General features: G+C 30.3%; 1 protein-coding gene across 5 annotated transcripts in view; it reads right to left on the reverse strand.

Moving 5' to 3' along the window:
* Nucleotides 1–1,210: 1,210 nt before the first annotated feature.
* CPSF6 (cleavage and polyadenylation specific factor 6) overlaps nucleotides 1,211–13,610 on the reverse strand; it is a 43,586-nt gene continuing 31,186 nt past the window's right edge. For 4 of the 5 annotated variants that reach the window (XM_032220553.1, XM_032220552.1, XM_032220548.1 and 1 more), the window contains one exon: nucleotides 1,211–5,752. The gene's annotated coding sequence lies outside the window, so the exon portion shown is untranslated. The remainder of the gene's footprint in view (nucleotides 5,753–13,610) is intronic. The other variant, XM_032220549.1, reaches the window with a different exon arrangement.

Here is a 13,610-nt window from a genome sequence, read left to right on the forward strand (position 1 = left end):
AGAAGGAAGTTAAAATAATCAAGTGTGAAAAGAAGAGAACAAAATAGATTCCCAAGAATATTTGATCAACTTCAGAACTGGAAATACTGTAAATTGATTATTTCGTTATACAAATGTACATTATAGACTAGGATCAAAGCAGAAATATTAAAAGATTTGGGCCTTCAAAGCACCAATTACATTGTGCTTACATTTGTTTACATGAATATGTGTACAGAGTAATAACAGTAGGATGAGGAGGAGGAACAGTAATAAATCATTGTGTTTACATAGAAATAATTGCCATAAAAATGATAAACATTACCTTCTCTATTTTATTTTTTATAAGATATTTTGTTCAGCTTGTTACTTTCCTTTTTTTCCAGAAAGAACAGCTTACATTTAACTTCAAAAAAACTTTCATAGTTCCATGAAAAAAGACAACATAGACTTAAGCTTTCATTAAAATGTGTTTTATTTTTCTCCAATAAAAAGAATTACTTCTTTTGCAGATTAAAAAACCAACTAATGGTTCAATACCAAATTCTTAACAGTCACCTAAAGTCTAGAAATAAAGGTAATTAAAATCACCAAATGATCAAATAGAAGTGAAATGAAATTTTAAAAGCCATTTCTAGAGGCAGAGATTTGGTTTATAAAATTTCATATGGTATTACATTATTCCCTCTTACCTTGTGAAGCCATTTAAGTTCCAAAAATTCAACACATTCAAGATGTTCTTGAGCTGCCAGGTATTAGAAAGTCAAAAGAACCTGGGTTGGTTACATATACCAATTAATTTAAAATCTTAGTGTACAGTGCTTTTACTTTCATGTAAACATTTGTGCAAACTATGACATAATAAATCCCAACCCCAGCCATGTAAAAGTATCTAAAGAAGTGGTTAGCTCCACAGGCACTAAAGAAGTATAATATGAAAGTTAAATCTGCCCACTTTTAAGGCAATGTATTTACAAGTAAATTCATAGAATCTCAATGTTTCACAAAAAAATAAGCTGGTATCTAAATCATGCCAAATCCGTCAATAAGGAATGCAAGATCACAACTGCTTGGCATTTAATTTCACTTTCAAGAAAAGCAATTATAAATTATTCTAGGAATCCAATTGAAAAATATTCCCTCCTCTGCTTCAAGTGTGTACCTGATGTGTCATGTGATAATAGATAGCATAAAGGAAGTTCTTCAAAGAGGTACTTGCCTATTTTGGCTCTTTCCACCATCAGTAGTCTCTTTCCAATAACCTGTCAATAAGGCGATTAGCTTTCATCTCCCCACCCCTTTATATAGAACATCCTACTCTAAATGCTGATTAATTTGACATTTTGTGGAAGCTTCTAAAAATTTTGCCTAACAAGATTCTCAATAACTACAATGATAAATTGTCTCAGAGTTGGAGAAAATTGTAAAATCATTTAATACCCAAAGTTTAATACAATGTAGAAAAAGATGTCATTCTCCATGGAGAAAGCACGGTTCTGCAACACTTCAAATTCAAAGGCAAAAAAGTAATCAGAGTATATAAGGGGCAAACATATCAGTTGGTTTTGCTTCAAAGTAGTTATGCTCTTTTCCCAACGTCATGATGCAGGTGTACGAATTCAGAAAATACTTATTTAAGGTGTTGCAGATAGGCATTACATTTGTGTGTCTGCATGATCTGAAGCACTATTTTGCTTCTAAATCCAAAGTGTGGCAGAGTTCCATGTTTATTGCATTTTTGGATCTCAGCAGAGTTGGACTAGAAATGTATGAAAACAGAAATGTTACTGCTTATATAGTATGACCTTACAACATTCTTTCATTTTGCCCTGCTGCAGTCCCATGTTGTATTCTAGAGAATGTCTTCTCAAAAGTGGCTTTTGATTTAAAAAACTGTACCCCAAAAGCTTGAAATAATCTACATTTGTAATATGGATACTGTGGCATTATTTTTATTTAAACTAATAATTTACAGCTGCAAAGAAAGAAAGCAATATTTGATGGAAATGAAAATGTATTAATAGTTTGCATAAGCATGTGTATGTTTGCTGATGGCATAGTATGTACACATACATAAGGAGTATCAGTTTCTTATATAAAATATTTCTAATGTGCTTTTTAAAACACCTTGTTCTCAGATTAACTATCTGGTTGTTAAATAAATTCCTACTATTCTTTCTTGCTCAGATGAAAATGTTATTTTCATTAACACAATTTTCCCTATTTCTCAGATTTTTAAGATTGACAAACAGTTGAAGTATGCACATTTTACAGAATATGTTTAATGCTTTTACATTAAAAGCTGCATTTTAAGGCTGTGAAATCTTACATCAAACAAGTAAACAATGTGAATAAGACCCTACATATAAAAATTAGTAGTAAGCTGGAGTGAGAATCTAACCACTATCCAATATTGTATTTACAAAAGAGTTCTTAAAACTGAAGTCATTATATACATTTAAAATCTGCAGTTCATATTTGACAACCAAATAATCCAGGAATAATCAAAAGCAGTCAAGCACACACAATCTCAAAACTAACCAGGATTTTCACTGTAAAATTAATTAAGAAATCTAAACATAGGTAACATGGATTGCATTCCCACTGCAGTATTTGCAATCAGGTTATTGGAGAGACACATGATAGGTAATGGGCAAGATTTTAAATATGACAAAAAAGAGTGCATATCTGCTTAGTATGCAATTTGAAAACTTATTCTAAAAACAAAGTTATCCAGCTATATGTATTAACTCAATACATTGAGAGAAAATCTATCCAATTAATAAATTCGCTGTTCTGGCTTAAGTTCAAATTAGTTCCAAGAGTACCACCTGCTGCAACTATGCACATTAAGAAACGTGACAGTGACATTACAGGTAGATGCTGACATACCTAAGGAGACATTAATTAATTTAAGTCTGTGTTTTGCTTTTAATTTATATTGATAAAAACATAAAATACCTCTTTTTAATCGACGAATATCTATATACAGAACATCAAGTACCTACTTGGATACATTTTCCTGTCAGAAACAGAATAAATACAGAAATCCAAACAAATTTCAGTAGAAGCCTAGAAAATATCCAGATTTTTGTTACTGTCTTGTGAGTATTCACAATAATATATCCTGAGTTTGCTCACAGACATATCACAACTGGAATGCCTTCATTTGTCTTAAAATCTTTGGAATTCTTTAAATGTTAATTGAAATTAATAATTCAGATTGGAAAATAATTTTTACCTACAATTTACTACCACACATCAGAAACTTTCACACTACATATATAAAAAGTTATTTTAAAAAACCCATTCATACTTTGATTTTTGGCAAATCCACTGCCAGCAATGGAAATCTTGAGAAGAAAACATAAAATAATCTATATACAGCAATAACGCTATTTTTAAACTGTAAAAAGTTACACTAAAGTAAGTTATAATTTTAAATTATTTTCATTTTGGTTCTTGGATACTAAGTTTTCCAAATAAAATGTATCCATGATGCATATCTAACTTACCTGGCTGTTTCTTCAGCTTTTGCTTTTTCCAGTTTTTAGTCCAGATTCTTTGTGCACATTCTAGCTAATTAAAAATGCATTACTGACTGGAATTCTTAGGGCAACGACAACCACCCTACATAAACAAGCCATTCCAAGTATGTGAGCAATTTCCCCGTTTTTGATTATATACCTATTCAGCCCTGCACAAAGGAAACAACTCAAAACCTTAAGTATAACTTTTAAATAAAAAGAGTACATGGACCCAAACATCTCAATATTTTACTTCAATCAATGTTTACTTCTGAACTACCTATTTATTTATACATATATACACACACGCACTCATACACACGCACACACACAATGAAATTGGAAGCTAAATCGAAAGTAATATTAACATTTCCACATACTAATTAGGTAAACTGATCATAATAATATGCTTAACAGAAGCCAATTTCACATAAAAATGTGTTAGATCAAGAAAACAAACCAAGAATGAATCATAAGAATGTCCAATGTACAAAAATGATAAAGGGAGCCATTATAAAAATCTTTTCAGTGAACATTAACATATTCATACCACTCCAGTTATTAACAACTAAAAATTAATTTGAAACAGACAAGTCTATACAATAGGTTAAGTTGCACTGACTCAGTTAAGCATTTGATAAACTGACTTTTATAACAATGTAAATTAAGTCATATTGGATAACCGTCATAGACAGATATTTTATTTCTACTCTGAGTAGGATTATGAACAGAACCAGTATAGTAATTTGAGTGTTTCCATGTGCAGCTAATAATGAGTGAATATATACTAGCATGCATATTTACTTAAATGTAATTCCACTTTCAAAGGGTTTTACTCCTGGGTAAACTGAAACAAAGATCCAGATAATACCTTATGTATATAACTGAAACACACATATATTTTACTATGTATGCTTCACTTATCTTAAAAACTGTAGATTATAATATTAATTAAAAAACTCAAGACTGATCATGGTTTTTATCATTATAATTGCAGAATATATATGGTGTATTTAATTTCATATCTCAACAAATTTATAATCCAATTTACTAAGATATTGATTAAATATTAAAAATGATTTTCATTAATTCAGAAACCAATTGCCGTAAATTTGGGGAAATAGTAAACATTTAAAATGTTGACAGCTTTGAAAGAAGAAATTAGGCAGGTACAAGTAAGAATCTGAGAAGTCTGTTTTTATCAACAAACATTGCTGAGCATTACTATAAATCTACTGTTGAATCTGGAATACATCAGATTTACATCTACTTATTAGGGCAAACTATATTTTATTGTGTAAAGAAACTTCTGGGATTTTTATTTTTCAAGTTGTTGTTTCTAGGGAACTCTTTTGTACCTACTGTGTACAACTGTGTGTCTATGGATACACTATCAAGAGTATTTGGAAATAGGATATAACAAAAAAATAAAGAATGACCATCATCTGAAAATGCCCAATGTTGTTTTCTAACATTTTATAAATAAATATGGGGTATTTAGTTCTGTATATTACAACAGAAGTCTTTTGTACACTTTAACTTTAAAGTCTTCTCCATTGGAATTTCAATCTACAAGGATCAGAAACACTAATTTTTTGGTATACTTTTAGGCATGTTCAAAACCATCTATGTAAAACTGGCTGTAAACTAATAATGTGATTTCTATTCTAGTTTCATCATAAAGTTCATCAAATACAATAAATTGATGCATTTGTAAAAAATATGCATTTTGTTAGAGACATTTAACACCATTAAATATTGCTGAACACAAGACGCTCCCTGAGGTGTAAACATCAAATAACTCGAACAGATTTACACATCAGCCCCATCAAACAGTTTATTACAACACTACATCTATTATAATCAAATTGGTGCGCTTTACAGACATTATCTAGAACATTTAAACAAGAACCAACTACTATAAAAACAAGCATTTACTTGACTTTTTTTCCAATTGCCTGCACATTTTAATTGTCAAATATATATATATATAACCAGTAATAGTTGCAAAAAGCTACATGTTTTAAATCACACAGGTTCCTTCAAATAAAAACAGCTAAGCAACATAAAAAGTAAGAGAGCTACTGGTTACCATATATGCAGATTTGCTTTATTCAGATCTATTCCTGTTCAATTTATCCATGAATCCTTTACAGCTCTGTTCGATCACAAGAAGCAAACTGCTGGACAAGCCTCTTTCCACGAAGTTACATTTCTTTTCTGGCGAGGTGCTCCTCTTCCTTCAGCTGTAATGTGTTAAAATTTGTGATGTAGATTTTGCTAGATCCCACAGCAAGCAAAAATGGTGGTTTAACTATACATACACAATTTACAAACATCAAATCTATTTCAGCATAAAAATAAAAAATGAAAACAACAAGAATTTGTTTGAAAACCTTCCAAATTGCAGGTTGATCATTTTAGAATCGTATTACAGGAATATATAGATACCTAATTTTGTAAAAAGTAAACATTAGTAGGAATGCTTCTTCAGATCAACATTCAAAAAGTGCACAGAGGATTATGCATCAGTCAGATCATTTTGTTACATTGTTTAACCATTTTAATTTAAAAAATGAAACTATGTGAACAGCTAAATAATACAAATGTTAAAAACAAATTAATCTGACAGATAAATTATAAACATCTGTTTTCCTCTATGTAGCTTTTTGTTCATGCTTGACAATCAGATAAACAGACAACTAGATAATATGTATGTGAATTAAGAGAAATATGGAAAAATGAGAGGAGCTTGGCTCACTTCTAAACACAGCTAGCAGTCAAGTATGATATTTATAAGCAGCAATCACATAACTGTTTGGCACTTCGAAATATCAAAATCAACTCAATAGCAAAATTATTAAAGACTTCATCACAGTTACATAACTCTGCTATGATCACATGGAAGACTTATTTTTGTTTTGGATACCATGAACAATTCTTTAATTTGTACTAAAATCAGTAGCTGTTATACAAACATCAACCCCCCTCCCCCTTTAAGACAATCAAAGGCTAACATGTTCTTTTTTTTCTTCAGGCTGTATCAGAAACTTTTAAAAGTTTGCTTGGTTTAACAAAACAAATATGCCCTAAGACAAATTCCAGAAACAAAACGGTCAAAATTTATACTTCATATCTAATTAGCTTTTTAAAAGTTCCACACTTTTTAATAACAACATTATTGTAGAATGTTCTATATAAAATCTACAGTAAATACACAAATACTGCTTGGCAATTATTGTAATCAATATTAAAAATGATTTTAAAAATACATTAATACATCACATGTTTTGTTCATTCCTATGCCCAATGCTGGCAGCTCCTAAATGTTTCAGTCTTAAAACAGAAATTTTAAATCTTACTGTAAAGTAAGTCATGCTGAATCCAATGGAACATGGTTCCAAAAAAATAATGTTAGGATATATCATAAAACATCAAAGCAATAATTTAAAAAAAAATCAGAAAATTTAAACTATTTGCAAAAGTACATATTGATATATTTTGTATGCAGATATCTAGATAAAGAATTTCAAAACACAAAGCAATATGCAGCTGCCATAAGGTCACTCTTACTACTGATACAGTTCAAATTAGAAAAATTAATTCAATTAATAAAAATTTCAGATGCCCTTCTCTGGTGCTTCCTTTTCTCCCACAATGGGTTTTAAGCAAGTGAGAATTTAATTAGTTTTCACTTTGAGTATTAAATATTCGGATTTTTTTCTTCTGTTGCACATTAAAAAATCCTTTTGAAATTGTTTTTGTTAACAAGATGAATCATAATGTGCATAAATTGTGTTATTTTAACATAATGCACAGATGAAATCTCAGTTTCAGAGGAACAAAATGACAACTGCAAGACTATTAGAATCCATTCTGAATACAGTGTCCATTAAGTACCTAAAGAAATAAGCATGAAGAAACATAGTACTAACTATAATAAACTATTTCTATTTAAGTATAGACTCCAAGCTTCTCAGTTATTGACACAGATTCTATTCTAAACTATTTCATTATAAATAAATTAATGAATTTATACTAACATTATTTTCATTGGTAGGTAGTATTTAAAAAAAAGCTATACTAGCATGTTGCAGATTGGGAATACTAATCTGTTTCATATACATGACTCATAAAGTCTGTTTCATATATATTATAGGAACATTGCTATTTAGAGATTCAATATTTATTAAAATTATTACAATGGTGGTATAGTTTTGATATTACCAATTTTCTCTTCCTTCTATTAAATACATAATATATTTTTATTGGTCAATTATTTCAGGGGAGATGTCTGCTGCAATATGCAAATGCAAGCCAAAAACCCAATAGTTTTCACGATTATTCAAACGTTTCACTGTGGTTTCACTAAATAGCAATTCAGTCCTTTTGAATAGTTCCTAAATAAAAATGCAAAGATAAGACAGGTTTAGGAACTGTGAAAGCGATTAGGCAACTTCTCATCCTCTCAATCCTTTCCTACTTTCCCTCTTTAGAGCAATTTAGTTCCCAGTTTAATAATCTCTTGAGATACCAAACCCAGGTAAATTACTTTTGATTTTTAAAGGAGCAGGCAGAATTTATGGACATTATGGAGGACAGATGCAGCATCACACAATACACAATCTCCAAAACCTGACATTTTTAGAACTGCAAGCCCATGACTCTTTGGTTTATTGTAATCCCTTATATACACAGAGCCTGACCACCACCACCACCGCAAAATTCTCAAGGAGATTAACACCCATAGTGTAACATAAACACTTATTTGTCAAACATACATCACACAACCATAGTTGCAGATTAATCTTCTATGAAGTCTTAGGCTTGTTATATTTTAATGGATTATGTATTTTAATGCATTAAGTATGTAAAAATGTATACTTTATTTCCTTGCAAATAAAATACTTTGGCTTTTCTGTTCCAAGGAGATTCTAACGTTAGCATTTCAGCTTTTGGGAAGGAAAATGTATTCCAATAAAAGTCCAATTATTTATGTCTGGGTTTTTTGTTCTTTTACTTTTAAATACTATTAAGTATTATATAGTTGTAAATTCAAAATGAAACTTTGGTGATATGTCTTATTTTGCTTTTTCTTGAGTTAGATTTTTTTTACTAGTTTTGTCTAATATTTGTCTGTTTATACAGCTAAATTACAAGAACTCAAGTTGGGTGACTCAATTCTGGCTAAATTAAATTCTATGCATCATCATGGGATTCCTTTGGTTTAGCCATTTCTCCCTTCATGCAAGGGATGTAGAAGCCGGGAAGCCACAATCATTTTATCTTTAATCCAATCTAGTTTCCATATATTGTCTGAACTAAAAGTTTTTATAAAACAGTTTCCAGTTTGTATTAGTGGAAAGCAGCCTCCTACTCATTTATGTGGCAGAACAGATGTGGCAAAAGCAAGAGATACCATATTGATACATAGTTATGTGTGGCTAGGATCTGATAACAATGCAATCAGTCACAATTTCTCAGTTCACAAAAAGTAATCTGAAATTTTCACATATTTCTATATATTTTCATATTTGAGGTATATGAGGAACTAGTAAAGCTAAAACTGCAGCAAATAAAATAGAACAATACTGTTGAATTCCTTTAAAAGTTCTCAAACCACAGTAAGCAAGAAATGTACTCCAATATATTTGTTGACAAATGAATTTCAACCCCATGATCTTTATCACTTTCAAAATCAAATTACTTCACATAAGGAAAGCAGTTCAAACCAAATTTTGTTATGAATCTATTAGAAAAGGGTGATTAAAATAAAGGAACTGGACTAGCATAAAACTCATAGTACAAATATAACAGCAAAATTACGAACATGCACAAAATTGCTATTAATTTTGCCAATATTCACAAAATAATTCTTACCTAAAACTGAAAGGTGATTATTCACATTTTTTAACCACCAGTACTAAAGAGTACCAGTAAAATAAACATTATAGTAAAAAAGACATAAAACATACAATCAGCTGGAATAAGAATTTCAGATACAAATATCAAGACTTTTAAGTTTAAAAGAAATTCTTTCTGGCAAAGATTTTAAACAAAAATTTGGATTATAAAAGGGAGAGACATAGTTGTTGCCAACCATCTAATCCAACCAGCTATTCTCTCTATACATTTCACTGATTTTACAATAAATTAGCATTGCCTCTCAAGACAGGAGTAACAGTATTGATTAATCTGGCCATGAATACAGGTATTTAATACATCTGCCCAATCCATTTAATAGTACACTTTACCAGGGTCATGATGTAACCATCTTACATATCCTCTGATGTGCATTTGATACATAATTATTACGATCTTGTATCTTTATTTATATAACGTTTATGCAAAATAGATAAGGGATGAAGTAGTACATTCATTATTCTTGGACACAAGTGTTGAGTCTATTCTGCTAGATACCATGTTATTATGTGCAATGACTGTACATAAAATGCTAAGAAGATGGAGAAATCTTATGTTTCCACCTTTCATTAGGTATTGCAGCATACCCATCTGATGCAGTGTGCATATGCTAAATTATAATTTCCATCATCCTCAGACAGTGTAATTATTTCCTTGCCTACTGGAAAATGCAAACAGTAATCCAACATATCTTTAGGCCACTAGATCGTGAAAACCACACTGAATGTGTGAATACAAATATTCTTCTCAAGAATGAAACATTATTTTTTTTTCTTCACAAAGAAAAGAGTTTTAAGAACATGCTTTGTAAAAAAACAAAAAAAGCCACACTTTAAATTTTACATAAATTTGACCAAGAATTATGTGCATTCAAACTACTTTTAAATTACAATGTGGTTTGCTTATAGTGGTTTGAGAACAGAGACAAATTTATTGTCAAATAAAGCTCAAATCTATCAATGCTAGGTTGATTCATCCTCTTTTTAATCAAGGTTGCAAGAACAAATCATGATAAGCAAGTAAGTAAAAACGCCAAATTGAAAACTTTCAAAATGTTAAAAATCTTGTTTGTAATGTATACAATATGCACTAGAGCTTAAGAATATTTTAATTCCCTGCCTTTTAAAATGCTTATTCATGACAAAGCATAAAATTGTTAAACTTATCACATGATATCCTGTAATCTACAATGCCTGAAGCAATTTTAGAAATTGTGATTATTATTTCTATATAATCATGTTGCTTTCAACCTTTAATCTAAATATGTGTATAATCCAACACAAATCTGTTGGCTGTTTGCACATGAATTTCTGGGTTTTTTGTTAAGTACAAGAAAATAGATACACATCTGTAATATTTACAATTTTCTTGTACTTTTATAATGACAATTTACAAAAGACATAACAAAAATACAGAAATTTATGAAAACGTCCAAAACAATCCAGTAGCCAGAAGTACATTGTCAAGGTACATTTTTAAAAAATGTCATTAAACACATTGAAGCCAGGTGAAAATCCATTTTGGGATCATTCAGTCATTAACCCCCAAACAAAATTGGAAAATTACATCTGATTTCAGAGGAACTACATAAATACAAGTAATTCCTATAGCTGTAGTAAATGTGGGTGATTATCATCTTAAGATTCAATCATAGGAAGAAAGAGAAAACAAATTTTGGCACTTTCAAAAACTCTTGTTGAAAGGTGAGCAGTAGAATTCTTGCAGTATATGTCTGCAAGACATATGGTTTCATCTTACTCATAAAAACTGAGTAGGAAAAATAAGTCTGAATATAGTGTATAAACTTCAAAAGACCACATACCGTGTTCCCCCGAAAATAATTTGAAACCCCCCCCCCCCAAATAAGCACTTGGCCTTATTTTCGGGCAGGTCTTATTATTTTTGAGGTGCAGGAAGCAGTGGGTGTGGTCACCTCATGGCTGCTGCTGTGTTGCAATTTTTGGGGAGGGCTTATTTTTGGGGGAGGGCTTATTTTCAGATTTATATTTTAGATTTGTACTGAAAATTCATTAATTAAAAAATCAATGATAGAAAAAATTGTTACAACTGTCACTATGTTACAGGTACATCTAGTTATATTACTAATTACAAGATGATACATCCGTAACATAAAATTATGTACTGCTGATACATATAGCAACTGGTTTAATTAAAACAAAGACACAGGTAAAAATTGTATCATTTATCCTTCAATATACTCTTTGGATAATCTATATTTTTAGATGGACAACATATCAATGTAGATGGAAAGTATTATCAGCTAACACTAATACTGCGTAATTTAAAGTTTGAGATGCAAGTTAGGCTGGTTATAAGCAACAGAGAACATACATTTGTTACCTCAACCATCTTCCTTTATATAAAAAATCTGGTACCCTCATATAACATAGATAGTATCATTACATCAGATTTAGAACTGTGCCCAAAATAATCTTTTAAAAATAAAAATGAGTTTTATTTCAGAGAAACCAAATATAACTTTCAGAACAGATTGCTTTGAGTTTTATGATTAATAACAAAACTCTGCATCTCTTGAGGCAGAAATCTCATTCTATCTCATAATGGTAAATGCTATATATTTCATAATTGACAAAATATAGCTACTTTCATGTAAGAAGCTTTCAAAACCCCAAATTCAAGTCTTCATTCAAATTCCTCCTAAGTACTAAAAAGTGAAAATTTAAAACATTGTATTTTGTGAGTAATTGCAGATTATATAGTCATATATTTCATATTTTAGGAATTTGAGGTATACATTGCATACTATTATTTCAAATTACAAAATTTAGAAAATTATTACAAGCATAAGGGCAAATCATTTTGTTTTATATTGTTTGATTAATACTTAAAATTCATAGAATTTGAATTTAATGTACTGAAATTAGGTAACTGAAAGATTGTGTAAACTGGAACACATGTACACAATGAAATTTCAAGGACATAAAAGCAAATGATAATTTCAAACAAAATTTCTCCAGCTTGAATTACATGTGTAAGGATCCCTCTATAGTCTATTCAAAATGTTTTAATAAACTGTAACAACAAAGGCCAAATTATTATTTTTACATGTAAAAGTTTCCTAAAAGAGTGAGAGTTTTACCTCATTCCACTTATCACCAATACGTGTTTTAAATGGGATGGAGATAGCTGAGCAAGAAAAAGAAGTTGAAAACCATATTGGGCATATGTAAAAAAACGGACAGAACTTTCTAGGCTTTTAACATCAAGTCTTTCATACAAAACAGCTAGGGTATATTCAATGTTCTTTAACTGATATATCAACATAATTATATTTTAAAGAAACATATATCTCATATTTAATTGATATCACCCTTTCAGGCACTGTTTAAATTAATAGAATGTTCACATGGACAGATCAGCAGGATATTAGCTGGATATTAACTGTGACTATTGTATTACTAAGTTCCTGAAACCTTCTGCCTCAAAAATGTATTTACATTTATTAAGAGGTCTTCCTTTTACTTTTGACCCAAACAGAAATCATGTGGCCTTCCAGATGCTGACAGATACAACGACCACAATATATCTCTTGACAGATCATTGTAATATATCATTCTCTCTGGAATTTGGGGATAAGTTTCTCTAAGATCAGAAGAGGATTTTCTTTTCTTCCCATCACTGACAGATACACATTTTAATAGTTAAACATGCATAAAGGGTAATAGCTCTTATATTTATAAAATGAATAGCAAAACTATGATGATGATTCTCCACGAAAAACTCAATTTATGTTTGTACAATTACTGGAAGCAGTCACTGCACTAAGATCATAAAATACCTAACTAATAGCCTCAAACCCTAACCCTCAGCATATATAAAATACCCATCCCCATACTGGCCCATGCATCATTCAGTAAAATTCTAAGCATTAATAAATAAAGCTGTACAGTAAATTCCAAACCTAAAAGAAGTACTACAAATATAAGATTGTGGATTAAAGTCTGCCCTGTGCACAAAGGTTTTCATTAAAAAGATTGAATGAAATAAAAAAAAACCATGCAGGGTTATCAAGTGAGGAAAGAGGCTCAATGACATCAGGTGTAAGGGAACCTGGACTACTTTAAAAATACTGTAAATGTAATTCTTACTTGCAAATAACAAACATTTATAAACATCTTATACAAGAAACAGATCCTGCAG

The sequence above is a fragment of the Thamnophis elegans genome, chromosome 7 (genome assembly GCF_009769535.1).
Source record: "Thamnophis elegans isolate rThaEle1 chromosome 7, rThaEle1.pri, whole genome shotgun sequence".
NCBI lineage: Eukaryota > Metazoa > Chordata > Lepidosauria > Squamata > Colubridae > Thamnophis > Thamnophis elegans.